The following is a 20994-nucleotide window of genomic DNA, read 5'->3' as shown; positions in this document are numbered from 1 at the left end:
ATGCTGCCTCACTCGCCGAGTTTCTCCAGCATTTTTGTCTACATTAAATATCGTTAACTCGCTTTATCTACATTCAGCTAAGACAAGTGTGGGCGAGATCAAGTTAACAGAAAAATGCCGCTCTTGCCAACTTTGCATTTAAGTCCAGTCAATATCAGTTGACTAACATCATCAGCCATACGGTTTGCTGACTACCGGACATTATTTCTTCTGCATTAAACATTTCTTCTGCTCAAAAGACATAATTACAACTTTGTCTTCTGGTTGGCTGTATTCTTTGTCAGTGCTACGTGGCTGAACTACTTGAGTCTGTATGCTTACCTATAATTTGAGCAACCTGTCACTCTACCAGTGTTCACATTGACACACTTACCATTTAACCATATCTTTTGCTTGAAGTTGTTGTACTTTCTGCAAATGCTGCTGCTGTTGTAAATGCTATACAAGCCCAACCTCATTTGTTCATGTTGGCATCAAAACAATAGGGACCTTCTTCTTTGTGGTGACTAGCTGAGAAATGTTCACCTCTACCAAGAAATCACACCGCCAGAATTACTTAAATTTAGGTGTGAGATCAGGTTTCCTTTATACACGGAATTAAAACATTTTGCAGTTTTAAATTAAGATTCAGGTGATAAATAACTTGTACAGTATCTACAGCAGCTCTTTACATTTGTGCAGCTCTTTACATTTGTACCATTCATGTGCGTCAGATTATACTCTGCAACTGCAGCCTTAAGGGCCTGTCCCACTTTCTCAACCTAATTCACACCCTTTTTTACTCGTGGACATTTTTCATCCGGCTAGAAAAAACGCCCCGACCTACTTGATGCCACGAGTACCTACGACTAGCATCACGGCCTGCTACGACCTAACTATGACCTCCTACGACCTCGTGACGACCATACTGCGAGTATGAGTCAAGGGCAAACTCGGCAGAGGTCGTGAATTAGGTCGTGAAAGTGGGACAGGCCCCTTAGCTGCTCAGTGATCATAAACTGCTGTTGTATTTGCACACAGACTGGGCAGAATTCTTCAGTCTTCCTTCTTGCCATCTCTGTAACTGGCTTTTTGCAAGCAAGATTAAATGTGAAAATCTGTGTATTTAATAAATTGGACGGAATTTCCTCCAATTAAAACACAAAGACACCAAACCATCACCCATTCCTTCTCTCCAGAGATGCTGCCTGTCTCGCTGTGTTACTCCAGCTTTTTATGTCTATCTTTGGTTTAAATCAGCATCTGCAGTTCCTTCCTATACACATGTCACTTGCTGCATGGACTATGAAGGCACCAAAGTTACAATGCTACAATATGCTCATCGTCAGTCCTGCCTTATTTCTGATAGGGCCAAGTTTGTAGCTCTTTACAATTTCTAGTGGTTTAGGGTAAAAAAGTTCATGCAACTCTTTCACTGTTTCACAAAATAAAAACAGATATGCTAAAGTAATGTGTGGTTCAGAACCTGTTTCAGTTGGAGAAATTAGTTTGTTTAAATGATTTCCACCAAATGTTTAGATATCATTTGGAAGCACGCCCTTTAGCCCATTGAGTCCATGCCAACCATCGATCGCACGTTCACACTAGTTCTACACAGTACACATAAGGGAGAATTTTACAGATGCCTATTAACCTCCAAACCTGCACGTCTTTGTGATGTGTGAGGAAACTGGGGCACTGGGAGGAAACCCCGGCAGTCACAGGGAGAATGTGCACACTTCACACAGACAGTACCCAAGGTCAGAATCGACCTCGGGTATCTGGTGCTGTGAGGCAGCAACGCTACCAGCTACGCTACTGTGCCCTGTTCCTGTGCTTCCACGACAGCTTTGCTTTGGGCAGGCACACTCTTGCCATCACTATCTATGTTATTTGCTGTGAGGAACTTTTCCATGCAATCTTTGGATGAAATGATAGGCTCAAAGATCCTGTATCAAGGCATCCAAACTAACCAGCTTGAGTTCGAGCAATCATTATAATTCAGTTTATGCTGAATCATGTCACTGTATTTGTTGTGCTTTTTATCCAATGACCATTGTTCCTGGCAGAGTTTGCTTTCGCCTTCGGCTAGTCTAGTTTGGAGATACAGCGTGGAAACAGGTCCTTTTTTCCCCCACCGCATCCACGCTGACCAGTGATCCCCGTACACTAGCACTATCCTATACACTAGGGACAATTTACAATTTTACTGGATGCCAATTAACCTACAAACCTGTTAACCTCTTTGGAGTGGGGGAAGAAACCGGAGAAACCCGCTCGGTCATGGGGAGAACATACAAACTCCATACAGACAGCACCCATATTCAGGATCGAATCTGGGTCTCTGGTGCTGTAAGGCAGCAACTCTACCACTGTAACACATGCTGCCCTAATGTAATCCTCGTGCAAGGTCAATGTTGAAGCAGGCATGTCGCTAGACTCAACCCTGAACTGTTCACTTATACTCTTTAAATGAGTCAAAACGTTGTTGTTTTTTTGCTTCAATCCGTGCTGTACTGATTGTGTGTGTGCATCACCGACTGTCAACCCAGACAATATAGAATGTACAATAGGTATATAAAATTATGAGAGGCATAGAGAGGGTAGATTAGTAGAGTCCTTTTTCTCAGCGTGGAACGGAAACCACTAAAGGGATAGATTTAAGGTGAGAGGGGGTTAAATTTAAAGGAGATTTGTGAGCAAGCTTTATACACAGAAAGTGGTTGGTGCCTGGAACGTGCTGTCAGGGCTGGTGATAGAAGTAAATACAATAGCAGCATTGAAGAGGCATTTATGTAGTTACATAATCAGGCAGGGAAAGGTAAGTGTTCGGTGAAACGGTTGCCTAATCTATGCTTGGTCTCACTGATGTTTAGGGGGCCACATTGAGGGCACTTAATGTTCTGGAAGATGTTAGAGGAGGTGCATGTGATCCTCTGTCTCACCTGGAAGGGCCGCCTGGATGGATGTGGGGGTATAGGGACAGGTGTTACATTTCCTGCAGTAGCAGGTTCCTGGGGAGGGGTTGGTTTGCGTGGGAAGTAATGAAGCAAGGAGTTGCGGAAAGAGTGGTCTTTGTGGAAAGGATGAATGGGGTGGCATTGGGAAGAAGTAACTGGTGGTGGGATCACGTTGATGGTGCCGGAAATTTCGCAGAATGATGTGTTGGATGCGGAGGCTGGAGCGGTAAAAGGTGAGGACATGATCTACTCTAGCCTTGTACATGTGGGGGTAGGGGTTGCAAGAGAAGAGCTATGGGACACAGAGATGTGAGTGAGGGGTCCATCTATGACAGCAGAAAACCCTGATGTCATCTCGGATGTCCTAGAGTGGAAAGCCTCATCTTGGGAGCAGATGCGGCTGAGATGGAGAAATTGAGAGTAGGGTATGGTGTCTTTGCAAGAGGCAGGGTGGGAAGAGGTGCAGTCGAGGTAACTAACTGTGGGAGTTAGTGGGTTTATAGTGGGCGTTAGTCGATAATCTGTTACCTGGGATTCCTTTATGTTGGCATCGTGGTCAGCACAGACATTGTGGGCCAAAGGGCCTGTTTCTGTGATGTTTTAAGTGTTAAAAATGTCCAAAAATAAACAAATCAGAATAAAAATATATACAAAAAAATGTGCAAAACTCCTTCAGACATTCTTAATGCCTAAACATTAATTAATGTCATACTTAGCAGTGTTCGCACCTATCTTTAGACAAAACAGTGTTGACACCCATATGTTGAGTATGTTGTATAAAGAAACATCAAGAGACATCAGAGCTGCTGGAAGACATGTAAGTGTGGCTTATTCGATTCTTCCATTACACTGTTCATCTGTACATGTGAATCATACATGATACATTTACAATCACTACAAATTGGGTGTTAACCTATCCAGAAAACAACGCTTCTCACAGCGCAGAACCCCGAATAGTACTGGCACTGAGAGTTTTTTGTTAAATTCTTTGCAGGCAAAGGCTGCTGGCAGGAGCAGCATTTATGGGAGGTCACTGATTGTCCTTGAACAGCCGCCTTTGCCGGCACATGGTCATGGCAACGCCTAGTGTGCTGTTGGGTATGGAGCCAGGAGTTTGGGCTGGTCAGGGTGGTGTGGAGGGGAGCCCGCAGCAGCTGCTGATCCATGCACCTGCTGCCACCGGCCTTCCTCAGTCTGGGAAGAGGGCGTGGAACAATCTGGCGAGCAGCTGCCGCTGTTGCTCACAGTCTGTCTCGCCTTCAGGACTCCATCAACCTCCCTCCTAAAAGATCGGGGACTCAGGAGCCTTTGTGTTGAACACAAAGGGATAATACAGCACACAGGAATTTAGATTGCAATTGAGAGAAGTGTATAAAAACATGGGTTATGAAAATAGCCTTGCTGTTCCTAGGGTGCCCATTAGAGGCCGTAAGATACTCGCTTCAGGTTGAAAATAGGAAAGAAAAGGATTTACAACTCAAGTGAAAAAAAATCCGTGACGCCGAAGCGAAACCCCACCTTATTCCTGTCGCTGATTTAACCCAATGCGACCACGGTACACTTCCTTTTCCTATGCACTGCTCTGACCCGGCGCCAGGCGAGAGGTTCTTCTTCTCTCACACAGGCAAAAGTTTTAAAGTTTTTGTTTTAAAGAAAGTAAAAAAAAAAAACGGAAGCAGAGGTTAGAAACGGTAATCCGGACTTGTGGAGGCACGCTGCGATGTAGCGGTCATTGGGAAGAGTCCGGCCCCCAGAGCGAAGGGCAGTGCGCTCCTCCACAGACCTGGGCGCTTCTGAAGGAGATGCTGCGGGAAGTGTCCCGGTCATGAAGGCCAGCGGGACCGACGCACCGTAACGTCCCGTGTGTGTGTGTGTGGCCGCGCTGTGAACATAAGCTGCACCGCTCCGCAAGGTAAGGAGGACATCACCCCTCCCCCCGCAACTGATAACCCCTTTGCTCTGAGCATTGGAAAGTTTCTCTCCTGAGCGCAGGTATCATCTGTCTCTGAGTGCAGACCTTGTCTGTGTTGTCTGCGTGTAGGAAGGGACAGCAGACGGTGGTTTACACCGAAGACAGACACACACACACACACACATCGCTGGAGTAACTCAGCGGGTCAGGCAGAATCTCTGGAGAAGAGGAATAGGTGACCTTTCTTCAGTTGTTGCATGTGTGTTGGTGGAATCTCACCTCACAAAGAGCAGGGAAGCAAGTTGTGGTATTTAGGAGCCAATTCAGCTTGACATTGCTAGGCTGGGTGTGGGCAGGACAGATAAAGAGATGTATAGCTGTTTCTTTCGTAAACCAGCACCGGCAGTTCTTTGTTTCTGTAAGATAAAGAGAGCTGTTTGATGTTCCTTCGCTCCTATTGTTTCTTTCCAGCAAAGAGAGTGCCCATCCCCCTCGCTCCTCATCCCTTCATCAATGAAGATCTGACAAGTCATCCAGTATTGGGGAGAAGCAGTTCCCACAGGGCCAGGAGTGCCAGGCACTGAATCCAAGGCCATTAACAGAAGGAAAGATGAGATGAGGAGAAGTTTGTTCTAATCTGCTTTGTCGTGATCTTGTTGCAAGTAGATCTAATCACTAGAACATAGAACTGTACATAATTTTAGAATATTTATTAAAATATTCTAACTGGATATTTTTAAACTTCCAAAAGGGAAATGATAAATACATGAGGTAAATTTGCTGAAAGAGTGGAACAGTCATCGCTCTTTCTCAAAGGGCCAGAATGTGTTGAGCAATATTGTGTGAAGTTATTCTCTGAAGATGAATATAATCTAAATTCATATATCCTGTTGCATTGTTTGGAAATCAAGAAGAAATAATTGACCAACTGCATACGTTTTCTGTTTAATCTTTCTGGTGATTCATATTTGTTTTTTAAGGAAGTCACCCAGCATTTACTAACTTGAAAAGAGTATTCTGTCAGGACTTGAGATATGTTCTAGGTTGATTTAGATCCTGCAACTTGGCTTCTACAAACTAACCCTGGACACAGCCTTAATGGTGCCGGCCATCTGTACTGCAGTGTGCTCCCAGCAGATTGTGTGGGCAGTTTTAGAATCATAGAATAGGGAGGCCAACCAGCCCATTGTACCTTTGCCAACTCTTTGAAGGATCCCTGTTGTTATTCCAATACGCCTTGCTCTTCCCTCATTGCATTGGATTTTTTTTCATTTTTAAGTATTGCTCATTTGAAGCTTCCTGTTGAATCTGTTTCCACTGTCCTTTCAGCCAGCACATTCCACCTAACACCAACATTTATGTTGCTTCTGATCTTCTTGCTGATTACACAAAATCTGAGCCCTTTGGCTTTTTTTGGTATTTATATTTAAATGTTTGCAAAAGTCCTTAAGTTAACACGTAGTAATATTGTGCTAAGTTAAGTAACTGTCAGATGGGCCCAGGTTCTATGCTCTATGCAGTTACACCTCAGTTAGTAGAACTTTCATGGGTTAGGAATTGTGGATTCCAGTCCTGAACTAATACATTTTCTAGGCTGATATTCTAATGCAGCTCTGAGGAAGCATGGTAGGGTTGGGGATAATGTCTTCTGGATGAAATATTAATCCCCCAGACCCCACCTGCCCTCTCGGGTGGATGCAAGAGGTCTCATGCCCCACTTGTGGCAGTGCTACCAACTGAGGGTTTAAAATAGATGAACGAGCAATGCATTAACTAGTCTTCCACACCACGTCATGCCTATTGTTCCTTGGCTGCTGGATTGTGGAAATGGCAACTGAGGATGCAAGTTAAGAATTGAAATGTACTGAGTACATTTGGATAAAGGTCATGCTAGTTTTATATGATCATGGGATCATAGGAAAATACAGAATTGCCTCAATTTAGGAAGTTAACTCTTTGGAACAGTAACTCTGGATTCCATTACTCTGCCCCCCCTGTACAGTTCCTCCACTATGGTGATCAAGAAAAGGCATCAGTAAATATACTGGAGTCAGGTGTCTGAAAAGATTTGTCGTGTTCATGAGGATTCTCTGGAATGTCTACAAATGCACTGTTTAAAGTATTCCGACAGGTTACATCGCAGCCTTGTATGGCATCTGTTCTGCTCTTTATCACCAAAAGCTGCTGAGAGCAGTGGACACAGTCCAGTCCACCACAGGTTTATCACTTCCTTCTATCCAGTCCATCCTCACAGTGCATTGCATGAGGAATTCTGTAGGTATCAAGGATGCTTTTCTCCTTGCCCATTCCCTTTACACTCTTGCACCTAACGGGAGAAGGCATAGGAATTTGAAAGCTCGGATGTTCAGACCTAAGAACAGTTTCTTCCCCACTGCTATCCAACTCCTGAAACAATCACCTTTTTCACACCCCTTTCCCAGAGCTACTGCCACGTTCTCTTACTCTTAACTCTACTTCATTCTTTTACTGTACTTAAGTATTTTGTTGTATTATAATCGTACATCATTCTACTCTTTTGCATTTGTCAGTGTGTTTATTGTTTAATTAATTATCATTTCTGGAGGCATAGTGTTTACTCTGAGCTTTAGACGAACAAGGAATTTCATTGCTCCCTGGTGTATATGACAATAAACCAACAGAGTCAAATCTAAACCAAGTTCTGTGACCCAGCATTTGGTACCAATGTCTCTTTGCTTGGCCCAGTATCAAAAATGTCACAACAGGAATTGCCTTTGTGAAAAATTGTCACTTTTGATGTGTGTTCTTAGAGTATTTGCCTGCTGTAAAAGTTCCAAGCAATTAACTGTCCCATTGTGTGTGAGCCAACATTTTGAAAGAGCCCTCCAGCCGGATCCACTCTCTGCTCTTTTCACATAGCCATGTAAGATTTCCCCCATACAAGTATTTATTCAAATTCCTTTTGAGCTTTGCTGTTGAATCTGCTTACACCGACTGCCCTTTCAGACACAGCTCAGACCTGTCCACAACTACTCACTGTTTCTTTTCCACAAAGAACCTCCGCCTCATGTTTTCTCACTTTTTAAAGAGTGAACCTTCTGGTTACTGATCATCCTGCATGGAATTAGATCCTTCTTAATTACTCCCAAAAATATTTGTCATTATGAGTTCTGCTATTTCACCAAATACCAGATGGTTCCTTTCACCATCTCTCCAAATGGAACAGTACCAGGAATTAAAGGGCATTTGAGGGATAATAGTTTATAGGGCTGTGAGGAAAGAATGGGGGAATGATACATAATAGGTGCTTGTACAAGGAGCTGACATGGACAGTGGGGTGAATGGCTCAATTCTGTGTTTTCACAAGCAGTTAAAATAATCAGATCTGTGGAGTTTAGACTCATGAGCATTGATCATATTGAAACATATAAGGCCCTTGGGTCTTGTATGTCCCTCGTTCTTGACTGCCTCATCATTAAAAAAATGATCAACTCTCTCTTTAAATATCCTCAGTGATCCAGCCTCCATAACCTTGAATAGATGTTGCCACCCGTGATAGATTCTCGAATGGGGGTCAGAAAAGCTTTTTGCTGTACCTCGGTACACGTGGCAATAAACTAAACTAAACTGACTGAAAAGAGTTACGAGATTAGAGGCGGTCATTTAAAACTGAACTGTGCAGAAACCGCTGCTGACAGAGGGTGGTGAATCTCTGGCAATTCTCTACCCCAGAAGGTTGTGGGGGCTATAACATTGTGGAGATTAAAAGAGGAACTATATGAACATTTGAAGGATCAGGCTATTGAGAGCAATGGAGAACTAGCAACAAACATGACTTTAAGCCTGGGAATAAAAGTCATGAATGTGTTGAATAGTTGGGGCAGAATAGAAGGCATGAGGGGCAGACGAACTTACTCCTGTCCCCATTTTTAGTGTTCTCATGTGACAATTCTTGAATTCGCCAGCCCCTCGGCATAATTGATTTGAAGATACAAGAATCAGCAGGTCCTGAAATCTGCAGCAACAAACTATCTACTGGAGCAACCAGTGGCGGTACGGTGACTTAGTGGTGATAGAGTTGCTGCCTACAGTGCCAGAGACCCGGTTCGATTCTGACTCTGGGTGCAGTCTGTACTGAGTTTGTACCTTCGCCTCGTGACTGTGTGGGTTTTCTCTGGGTGCTCTGCTTTCCTCCCATGCTCCAAAGACCTACTTGTGTGTAGGTTAATTGCCTTCAGTAAAAATTGTAAATTGTCCTTAGTGTATGGGATACTACAAGTGTATGGGGTGATTGCTGATCAGTGCAGACTCGGTGGGCCGAAGGGCCTGTTTCCATGCTGTATCTCTAAAGTCTTGAACTGAGTAGAATCTGAGTGGTTTAGGAATGACTGATGTTTCAGCTTAAAATCCTTCATCTGTCTTGATGCAAGGTTTGACCCGAAACGTTGACTATTCCTATCCCTCCCTCACAGATGTTGGTCGACCTGTTGAGTTTCTCCAACAGATTGGTTGTTGCTCGTACTTGATTTGAGAGTAAGACTCGGATAGGCAATATCGTGGAATTTTATTGGCTCAAACCCAGGCAAAGGAACCAAACAGAAAAGATGGTGTTTATGCTAATTTAGCGACTGTAAAATAGCAGTCTTATTGTAAGTAAATGTTTCATAATAAATTGCAATTGTTAGGATTCGACCCTTGTGCCAGGATGGGTGAATCCACCATTGCTGCCCAGCGAATGATCAAGTTGAGGGATTCGACTCGGCAGCAGAGCAGCCGCGAGCTGTAAAAGCAAAACATTGTGTGGATGCTGGAATCTGAAATCAAAACAGAAAATCCCCGCAGTAAACCACATAGGTTCCATGCGGAGAGGAGTATTTTGAACCATTAACCTTTTATTGGGAGTGGAGAACATAAGAGGCTTTAACAGCGTGTAAGCAACTACAGAGCCACGAAGAAGGTGGAGGTGGGTGGTTGAGTAAAGCATGAACGTATCTTGGACCTCAGTCTTTTCAGAGACCTGCATCATTGGAGTGAACTTCCTGACCCGGTGCTTTGCCTGTTCCCCCTCCTCTGTACGATCTGGGGGATGTGCAGTTTGTACCACCACTGCTGTGACAAGTATTGGTCTGATGTTCAATGGGTCCATGGTGCTTTATTGTCACATGTGCAAACGCACAGTGGAATTATTTTCTCACATACAGTCCAGAACAGTATTCATATACCCAAGCACATCCTTGATTAGCAAGTGTTCAGAAATAGTCTACTAATCCCACATGCATGAGGCGCTATGTTTTGCCGCTATTTTAAAAGTCTTTGTCGGCACTCTAGTTCTTATGAGCGGTGCCCAGTCCAGGTAAGCTCCAGGCTGCGGTGGGCCTCCAACCGTCACCTTCCTTGGATGCGACGTCCCTCCTCTTGCCCATTTAGCTTTGCACCTCTGGGGCGCCTCCAGACCCTGATTCCCTCTCATACTGGTCTTGCTCTTTGCCCACTGTGTCCGTTACATCGGCCTTTAGGGGTTGGCTCGGTGGCCTTCCCCCTGTAGGACATGGTCCGTCGGTACTTGCGCTTGGCCGTGGAAGACAAGCACTGGGCCAGCTCGACAGCTCTCTCCCTGCAGGCCGCGGTGTGCTGTGGGTGGCGTCTTCAACGTGACTCCAGCGCTCGACGATAGCAGATCTTCAGCAGCCTCTGTTGTCACACATGGCTGCCTCCTGTTGTCCTGCACTTCTGTCTGAAAGCTTTCCTCTGTTCTCTCTGCTGATGCTGCCTGACCTGCTCTTTTGTTTCACCTACAACCTTAGTTTATGCAGTGAGATTGTGCGGCATATAATAATGCTCTTCCCAGATTCCTCTCTTCATTGAACTACTTGCCAGAAGTGGCAAGTGGTAGGTTCAAGCCCTACTCTAGAGAGCTCAGCACAGTAATCTATGCTGGCACTTCATTGTAACACTGAAAGAGTGCTGCTTTCTGGCAGGTCCTACCTTTAGAACATATTAAGTTACCCTCTGAGCGTTTAAAAGGCAGAGAAGGATTATGACCTCATCTTTCCCCTCAATCATTGTTGCAGACAAGAGATTATCTGGTCATTTTTGTCCTACATTTTGTTGTAATTTTTTTTGCAAATAAAATGTTGCATTTCCTGCTGTCAGTGGAATAGGTCATTGCATAGTCTTGAGTGGTGAAATTTCATTTTTTCTCTGTGCATTTAACCTTGGTCATAGTTGATTCACTCTTGAATAGACAGCTCAAGGGAGTCCTTGGTATGTGTTGGATTTTCCCCCTACTTTGTTTTGAGAAAACAGCTTGTTTCTCATCAGTCTAATCATGCGTTACTCGTCATCGAAGGCCATGTTCTAAATTGTGATTGTGTGATGTGTTCTGTTGGACATTTGAGTAATTCATTGAAATTTTACTGATCCAGTGCATTGAAATTTTATTGAATCAGCTGATCAGTAACCACATTTTATGAAGAATTTAAGACGATTGACTGGGAACGATTGATGGTCACAGAAACAGGCCATTCAATCTACACTAACCATGTAGCCCCCCCCCCCCCCCATTTACACAAGTTCAGTTTTATTCTCCCCAAATCCACATTGACTGATCTTCCCCACCCCTGCCAGATTCTACTGCTCTAAATTTCACACTCGGGGGAAATTTACAGTGGCCAATTATCCAACCAACCCACACATTTTTATGATGTGAGTGGAAACCGGGACAGAAATCCCACACGGTCACAGGATAGACGAGCAAGCTCTACACAGACACCACCCGTCAGGATTGAACCTGGCTCAGTGCAGCTGTGACACAGCAAGTCGACCACAGAACAATATTTACTGCAATGAAAGACTAAGACTATGTGAAGAGACTTGAGAAGTAGGGACTGTTCTACTGGGAAACTCTTGGAAGAGGTGATGGGCTTGGTAACTGGAGGGCAGAGAGTTAAGATTTGTCTTTTAAGGTAATTGGGCCTCTTTTCTCGAGGCTGAGGGTTATGGTATTGATAATTATGGAAGGTTTTGACACGGCCTGAATGTAAAGAAGAGCATAAAGGGCCTGTCCTACTTGGGCATAATTTGAGCGTCATTTATGCAACATCATTTATGTCATGACGCGCACGTAATTGGCGCGTGGTGGCGTCGGCAGTGACGCGCGATTGCGCGCGGCACCCCAGGATTTTGGGATTCACAAAATCTTCGCGCGCCACCTGTGTGACATGCAAATGACGCCCAAGTGGTACAGGTATTTAACTGGAGACCATCAATACAAGACAATCACACACAAAATCTAGCAGAGAGAATTCAGGAAAAACCTTGTTACACAAAGAGCAGTGTAAATGTGGAACTCACTGTGACAGGGTGGTTGAGCTGAATAGTAAGGCGCTTTAAGGGAAGGCTGGATAAACGTGTTGAGGGAGACAGGAAACAGACTGGAAAACTCTTGTGGAGCCTCAAAGCCAGCATGGGCTGATTGTGTTGATCAGCCTGATTCTGTGCTGTGTAATTGATGTAATCTTATGTAAACTACAGGGGAGGAGAGGAGTTTACTTTAATGCAGTGAATTGTTGTGTTTCGAATGGACAGCAAAACAGATTAAATGAGAACATTCCAAAGGGAATTAGATAAATTTGCAGTGATGTGGAGAAGGAATGTGGGTTGGGTTAAATGTGATAAATAATTCACAGAACCAGGACGGGCATGGTGAATTGAGGGCCATTTCTGTGCAGTAAAATTCTATGACCTTGGTCTGCAAAGGTTAATTTTACTGCAAGTAAGAATTTTATTGTTTTGTTTTGGGATAGATAACACTAAAACACTCTTAACTCTCTTTATCTTTGCTCTTGGTGTCCCTGAATTTAGTGTTTTTTCTACATATTTGTAAATCAGAATGGAATCAAGGATTTGAACCTCTGAGATTGTAGCCTTTTTGATGGAAATTGCATAGAGCAATGTTATAAGAATCAATGAAACAGGCCTTGTTGTCCGTGGGTGTCCCTGTTACCCATCGACTCTTGCTGAGCAGGACATGTCATGGACTACAGGACATGTCATGGACTATTTGGGGCAGAGAACTTTGCATTCATTCCATCTGATTTTTTGGTTGTCGGCAGCATTATCACAGTGAACTATGGTGGGGGTAGGAAAGGGTAGCAGTCACTTGGGTTTTAGCCTGTTGCCATTTGCCCCATCAGTGAGAAACTAGCTTTGGATTCTCAGCCATGGCAATGTCAATGAATGTTTAAATCATTCTCGGCCTGGCCATCAAGCATTTATTTGTAGGAGCATTACAATGGAACGTTATCAATATACCACATTAGGAACAGATAAATCCTTGAAACATTCAGGATGCCGGTCAGCATCGCAAGGGAGAATATGCATTACAGGAGTAGGCCTTTCGGCCCCATACCTGCATGCCGGCACTTTGAGGAGTTGTGTAAATTAACACTGCTCTGAGGTGCATGGTAATTGATAACCTAGCCAACATATATCCCTTAATCAATATCACTAATAGAGGAAATTGAACACAACGAAAGTGCAGATGATGGAAATCTGAAATGAAAGCAGAATTTGCTCGTACTCAGCAGGTCGGGCAGCATCTCTGGAAAGAGAAGCAGACCCCGATCTGCAGAGCATTTGTGGCATTTTCAGTTTCCCTTTCTCTAAAAGCAATTCTGTGGTCACGTTTGGGATACTATGCACAAATTATTTCCTACTCGGCCACGGTGGGTGCTGTCTGAAGGTCATTCATTTATTTAAAGATGTTTTTAAAGTGGAATTCAGAAAACTAAATTTACTCCCAAAAGTGCTTGTTGATTCACACTGGGAAGTCAAATAGGGGTGGGATGTATACAGTAAAGGGAAGGACCACTAAGGAAGATGCAAGTGTCTGCAGATTCTGGAATCTTGAGTCAAAAGCAAACTGCAGGAAGAATTCAACGGGCCAGTCAGCATCTGTGGAGTGAAATGGAAAATTATGTTTCAGGTCGGGATCCGTCTTCCGATTCTGGCTCTGAAGAGGGGTCCCAACATGAAATGTGGCTTATTAATGTTAACCTACCTCCCAGATGCTGCCTGACCCACTGAGTTTCCCCAGCAGTTTTTTTTTTACTTGAGACACTGAGAATGTTGATGAAAAGAGAGACCAAAAGATCGCTGGTTGATAGAATGGAGCGGCTGGGCTTGTATACTTTGGAATTTAGGTGGATGAGAGGGGATCTTATTGAAACATAGAAGATTATTAAGGGTTTGGACATGCCGGAGGCAGGAAACATATTCTAGATGTTGGGGGTGTTCAGAACCAGGGGCCACAGTTTAAGAATAAGGGGTAAGCCATTTAGAACAGTGATAAGGAAAAACTTTTTCACACAGGGTTGTGAATCTGTGGAATTCTCTGCCTCAGAAGGCAGTGGGGGCCAATTCTCTGGATGCTGTCAAGAGAGAGTTAGATAGAGCTCTTAAAGATGGCGCAGTCAGGGGATACAGCGATAAGGCAGGAACGGGGTACTGATTGTGGATGATCAGCCATGATCATATTGAACGGTGGTGCTGGCCCGAAGGGCTGAATGGCCTACTCCTGCACCTATTGTCTATTGCCAGCACTTCTGGCAGTGCAGCATCAGTTCAGTTCTACACAGGAGCACGAGGCTAAGTTTTTGTACTTGAGACTCTGGAGTGGGATTTCCACCCACAACCTTATACTTAAGGGTGGAAAATGACCCACAGAGCTGCAGCTGACTCCCCTGTTTTTCATGTGGGCAGGAATTCCTGACTGCTGATCTGCTAACAATGGAGACTGTTGTTTCTTTGGATTTTGATTGCAGTGACATTTTTGAAAAATTGCTGAAGTAACCGTTTAGTTTCTGCAAAGGGTTCAGAGCTTTTAATTACCTTGTATAACGTTTACCTCCTAGAGTTTGCGAAGGAATGTGAAAACTCTTTGATTTTCACGCATTGCCATTCTAATAGTTCGTTCTCCCTTCTCAAACTGAGCGGGCACGATGTTTGGACATGGACTAACGCTGAAGACCGTAAGCATTAGGCAACTAGTATAAATTCCATTAAGTAGATCATAGGAAATATCTTCACCAATGAGTGGGGAGAATGAGGAACTGGTTCTCATGGAGAAGTAAATAATAGAAATGCACGTAAAGGAAAGCTGGATAAACATATGAAGGATAAAGAAAGAGTAGGCTTTGTTGATGTGATAGGGTTAAAGGAGATGGATAGAATAGGACAGGCCCTTCAGCCCACAAACATGAGTTTGTGCAAAGCAGACCTATTGGCCCCATTTTGTACTAAAGTGGAAAAGGCTGGAATAGCTCAGTAGTTCAATTAGCACCAATGGACAGAACCAGGGTTCATGTTTCAAATTAAATTTGGCTTCAATGAGAAAGTTTAATCTGTTTCTGTGACATACAGAATTAAGGCTCGCTGTTAGCTGGATAGGTTGATTATTTAGCTTGGGGTAGGGAATGGGGCAAGATCTGGGATGATCTTGCTCAAGAAGGGATTTCCTCAGATTTGGTGAATTTAACAGCCGGCGGCGAGGACCAATTTTTGCCTCTGTTTGTCGTTGTGTAGATAGAGGGGACTTCAGTGGGTAGGATTTTACCAGCACTCCACTGTTGGAGTGTGTAATGTTCTGGAGGGGACGAGAATTGGAGCCTGTGGTTGTAAGGGTAGGAAGGTGCGATCCAGGTTTAATGCTACCCAACAGGTAATGGAAAAGCATTTATCTCCTGAATCCTGCTACAGCAGTCATGAACCAAACCAGCCATTGTGAAATTCTAAAATGCCAACTAAATTTACATGCGCCTTCATTACAGTATTTAAAGACCAAGTCCTTCCCCTTCTGCAAGACACTTCGGTATCATTCGCTGTCCTCTGAGGGCCTTACATGTTTGAGGTTTGCAATTTTTTTACATGATAATCCTGACCTACCCACTGAGTTCTGGAGAAAGATGTGATGTAGGAAAGTAGGTGTTCCTAAACTGGGTGGCGTGGGACTTCAGGCTTCTGTACCTTTTGCCCAATGGTTGCAACGAGAAGAGGGCACGATGGGAATCCTAAATGATAGATGCATCCTTCTTGGCAGCATGTCATGTAGATGTTTTGATGGTGTGCTCATGATAGACTGGGCTGTCCAACACACTCTGCCGCCTCTTGCATTCCTGTGCAATGGAATTGCCGTATTACCAGGCACGATGCAACCAGTCTGCATACTTTCTGCAGTGCGTCTGCAGAGTATTTGATAACATGCCTTTCATCTTACTTTCTGAATATCCCAAAGGGCTTGACATCCAGTAACGTATTTCTGCACTGTTGTCACGCTTGTAATGTTAGAGCAGGGGCAGACAACTTGTGCACAGTAAGCTCCCATGTACAGCAGTGTGACATTGAAAGGATTATGTGTTCTGCTGAAACCACTTAAAGAGTGAAATAATGGCCGGGACTCATGGGAGAACTCTTCTGATCTGCAGTTTAAATTGAGTCAAGATACTAGAATGTTTCATAGTCATATCCCGAAACAGTACAATGAAATTCTCACATTGTGGTTGGCACACACACTGTGGACTGAAGGGCTTGTTCCTTTGGTGTATTGTTCATTAATTGTTACATTCACCCGAGATGGCTCCTGCTCCTTGGTTTAATATCTACCTGAAGACTATTGTCAGCATGCAATCTTCTCTGGGTAATGGACTCATCAGCATTAGCCTTGACCTTTGTGGTCAGATCTCTTCAGTAGAAATTGACCTCGCAACATTTAACCTTGAGCAGGACTGTGAACAGACCCTCATAAAGCCAATAAAGTCCAACAACTGATTGTTTCTTCTCTCTTATCCCTATTTCTGTCTTATCAATTTCCCTGCACGGCTATCTAGTGACTTTTAATTCCATCTTTGTTGTTCTCCTTGGACACCCTATGGCAGCAAGTATCAATTTCCCACCACTTCAAAATGTCACCTGACCACCAAGTTGCCAATGTTGGTCCATGTGGCCAATTTGTGGGAGATGCCACTTCATACTGAGTGGTACATAATTTAAAAGAGTATTTGTGGTTGGATAGCATCCTGCTCCCACTTTAGCTAGAGCTGGTTTCAAGACTTGGACCAAAATCTGATGAGCCATTTCCCACCCACATCACTCCGTTCCTTTTGTGATCGAACGCGCTGATTTCAGCAGATGTGACAAATTCACTTCCTCTAAGCATAAAAACACTAAAGAGCCTGATAGAACTAAGTCTGTTCTGTGGAAGAGGAATATTTATTCTTCGATAAAAGAAATGGGTTGCAACTTCCAGAAAGCAAGCACAAATAGCTGAAACCTCAGCTTAATCCGGCAACTGTGGAGAGAAATTAGATAAGTTAATCTTTTGAGGATATGCGTCTTTGTTGAATGTGAAAAAATATAATAAATAAACGGTTCAGTTTAGTGCCTCCGTATGCTTTTATTCTACATAGTGGAGATTAGAAATGTATTTTTTGTTCCACGTACTGCCTAGCTAAGCTACATTGGTTTGGAAAACAGAAAATGCAGGTCATACGATATTGGTGGAAAGTGAAATACATTTAATGTTTTGTGTCCAAGAACTCTTCAGTTTTCCCTTGATTCTGTCCTTCTAGGAATGAACCCAGTGCACTCTCTTGTATTTCTAATGCTCCTGTTAACCTCGATCATCACTTTGTGATTTATGTGACTGTAATCCTGATTTCACAACTTCCCAACTCCAGTTTTAGTTTCCAAGTATCCGTCAATTAGGCTTTCAGTGGGAAGGATGAATATTGTGTAGGAAGGAACAGCATATGCTGGTTTAAACCAAAGATGGACACAAAATGCTGTAGAAACTCAGCGGAACAGGCATCATCTCTGGAGAGAAGGAATGGGTGACGTTTTGGGTTGAGACCCTTCTTCAGACTGAATATTGCTCTTAACACGAAAGTAATCTGTAAGGGATCATTCTCCTTTCCGTGGCTTTGATTAGCTGTGAACTGTTGTTTTTGCTCTTCACTTTTCCTGCACACCTCGGGGACCTGACTCTCTGTCCTCGTGGGATGCTGGGGGAATCGTCCAGCAAGTGTCTGCTCGATAGTTTTGCCATCAGTGGAGGTCTTGAGCCAGGAAGTCTGAGCAGCAGAGCGCAATTCTGTGTGGATTTGGAGTTTCTTGACACTTGATCTTCCTGCAGCTGGCAGGCAGTTTGGGCCAAGATCAACAATAATGTGTTGAGTCATGTAGATGAGGAGTGCTTAACCCAGGGATTCTGAGAGTGCTTTGGTTTTGATTTGGATTGGGAGAGGCTGGTTGTTTTCAGCACAAGTACTGTATCTAATCGATCCTGTTGCACCGGGGGAGGTGCACACCCATACATGCAACTTCTTGTTTCTCTTCGTCCCATGATTTCATCACCTCTATGTTTGCTGACCTACATTGGATCACAGTTAAGCGATGCATCCATTTTATAATGCTCAACCTTTGTTTCTAAATCCTCAGGCCTATTACCTCCTATTTCTGTAACTTCCAACAGCTGTAAAATCCTCCCTGTGAAATGAATTGGTTCTCTGATTCCACTCTCTTGTGTATGTGTCCCTAGTTTCCTTCACTCTACCACCACTGATGGATGTGCCTCTGGTTGCCGGTATTCTACGCTCTGCAATTTCCTCTTTTAAACCTTTCTGCCTGTCCTGTCGTTTCTTCTCTTTTCCATCTTCTCATCTTCTTCCTCTCTTTTAAGACCATCCTTAAGAATTGTGTAGGAAGGAACTGCAGATGCTGGTTTTCACCGAAGATGGACACTAAATTGTTGTGACAACAGAGCTTGATTCACTAGGTATTTTATTATGTTACTAAATGAGGCACATATACTCGCATATCCCTGAATATCCCCGTACGTACTTGCAAACCCCGAGTACACAGCAGAGCATGCCGCAGGATGTCTCTGTTCTTGATCACCTGATACTGTTCGCGAGGCGGTCCAAGGCTGGGGCTCTCTCCTCAAAAGGGCGCCTAACAACATCCTTTATGCCATTTCTTATCAGAGCAGACCGTGCCACTGCCCCCTCCCCGAGTCAATCATAAACCCCCCCCACATGTCTGCAATGTTTCTGCACTACTAACGGAGGGGGCGCAGGTGGTCTACCCAACTATTGCTCGTGTGTTCTGCTCACCAACGCTACACTTTCCTATAGAAAGGCCTGAGAAAAGCTACGCTCCAAGGCATTGTAAGTTCCCAAACATGAACAGGTGCAGAAAACATCTCCCACTTGTCTGGGAAACATCTTATTTTCGAAGGGTTTGGAATGCTGCCTTGTTAATTTGGCTGATAACTCCATTTTACATTTTAGCTGAAATTGTCTGTTTAATCTCTTGCACTACAAAAATGCTGGAGTAACTGAGAAAGGAATGGGTGACATTTCAGGTTGAGATCTTCCTTCAAACTGAGAGTTGGGCGAGGGAAAGTAGAGATATGGAAGCATACAAAGAGAATGTAAGGTGTGATAATGACAGATCAAAGCAGATGATGGTCAAGGAAATATAGAATATAGTTCATTGTTGGCGATGGGGAAGGTGTCAATGAGGCATACAAACAGTAAAATGAACTAGTCGGAGAACTAGGGTGGGGGAGGCTCGGAGAGGGAGGGAAACCAAGGGTTGGTTGAAGTTAGAGAAATCAATATTCATACTGATGGGTTGTAACCTGCCCGTGAAAAATGAGGTGCTGTTCCTCAAATTTGCATTTGGTCTCACTCTGACAGTGGAGGAGGCTCAGGACGGAAAGGTCATTTTTGGAATGGGAGGAGGAGTTAGTGTTTCGCAACCGAGAGATCATGGCAGACCGAGCGAAGGTATTCAGCGAAACGATCGCCGAGTTTGCTCTTGGTCTCGCGATATAGAAGAGGCCACAGCTAGAACAATGGATACAGTAGATGAGGTTGGAAGAAGTGCAAATGAACCTCTGCCTCATGGTATGAATATTGATTTCTCTAACTTCAAGTAACCCTTGCTTTCCCTCTCCCTTTGCCCCTCCCTCATTCTAGTTCTCCAACTCGTTTCATTGTCCTCCTGATTAATGTTACTGTTTGTATGCTTCGTTGTTCACTTCCTCTCAGCCAACAATGAACTATTTCCTTGATCATCGTTGGCTTTGTTCTGTAATTTTCACACCTTACATTCTCTTTGTACCCATCCAGTACCCCTCTCCCCTGAGTCTCATATTGAAGGGTCTCGACCCAAAACATCACCCATTCCTTCACTTCAGAGATGCTGCCTGTCCCGTTGAGTTGCTCCAGCATTTTGAGTCTATCCTCGGTCCTTAAGAATTTCACCTGTAATCGACATTTTCGTTACATTCCCAAAATTTGTTATTTAAAAGTTATTTGGCAATCGTCGTTTCCCCAAATGAATGAAAGCACATGTTGTTATTGCACCAAGTGCTCAAGATAGTAACCCTACCCATTAGAAAGGCTTCGGAGAAGCGGCTGCATGTGGGCCGCCTTGTTGGTGAGAAACGTCGGCGTGGGTGGCTTTAACATTGTACCCAGTTGAAAGAGTCCTAATAGGTGCTCAGATTCTGGTCTTGTTTGTGAAATAAAATTAGCGACTTTCCTGTAGAGAGCACAGTTGAATTTAACAGATCACGTCAAACATTTTGGGTTTACTTTGCATTCTTAAATGTGTGAGCGATAGGATTAGCTAATTCTGCGATAGCCACAGGATTAGCAAGATGACACATTGTGTCCAAGTTGTCATTTGTCAACCAAGTTTTTCACTGTATCTTGGTATACGACCATTATAAACTAATACATTCTTCTAAAAGACACAAATCAAAAGTAGATTTTCCTTTTTCTACAAGATCAGTGTGACTCGAGTTCCAATACTAGAAACCCGGTGCTGCCTGACGTATAATCTGTGGCCTCACTGCCACCATAGTATCTTATTTCACCACATGGCCATCTGCCTGATCACTTAACTCAGCTAGGAAATGTCACCTGTGGCTCGGGCTGGGACATTTGCCTCAAAGTCGGAGGGATGTTGCTACAGGTCCCACTTTGGCATGATGCCTTGGTTGCAGATGCTGCCTTTTGTTAAGCTGAGGACCAGTCTGCTGTCTGAGATGGGAGCTCCCACGCCACTGTCTGGATGCAGGGACATTCTTCTGTTGCC

General features: G+C 43.9%; 1 protein-coding gene across 1 annotated transcript in view; it reads left to right on the top strand.

The window, feature by feature from the left end:
- Positions 1 to 4234: 4234 nt before the first annotated feature.
- The window catches only part of cemip2 (cell migration inducing hyaluronidase 2), a 77317-nt gene continuing 60557 nt past the window's right edge, over positions 4235 to 20994 (top strand). The window contains exon 1 of the mRNA XM_033018127.1: positions 4235 to 4851. The gene's annotated coding sequence lies outside the window, so the exon portion shown is untranslated. The remainder of the gene's footprint in view (positions 4852 to 20994) is intronic.

This window comes from Amblyraja radiata, chromosome 3 (assembly GCF_010909765.2).
Source record: "Amblyraja radiata isolate CabotCenter1 chromosome 3, sAmbRad1.1.pri, whole genome shotgun sequence".
NCBI classification, from domain to species: Eukaryota; Metazoa; Chordata; class Chondrichthyes; order Rajiformes; family Rajidae; genus Amblyraja; species Amblyraja radiata.
The sequence above is the reverse complement of the archived record's forward strand: the minus strand, read 5'-3'. Positions and strand labels throughout refer to the sequence as shown.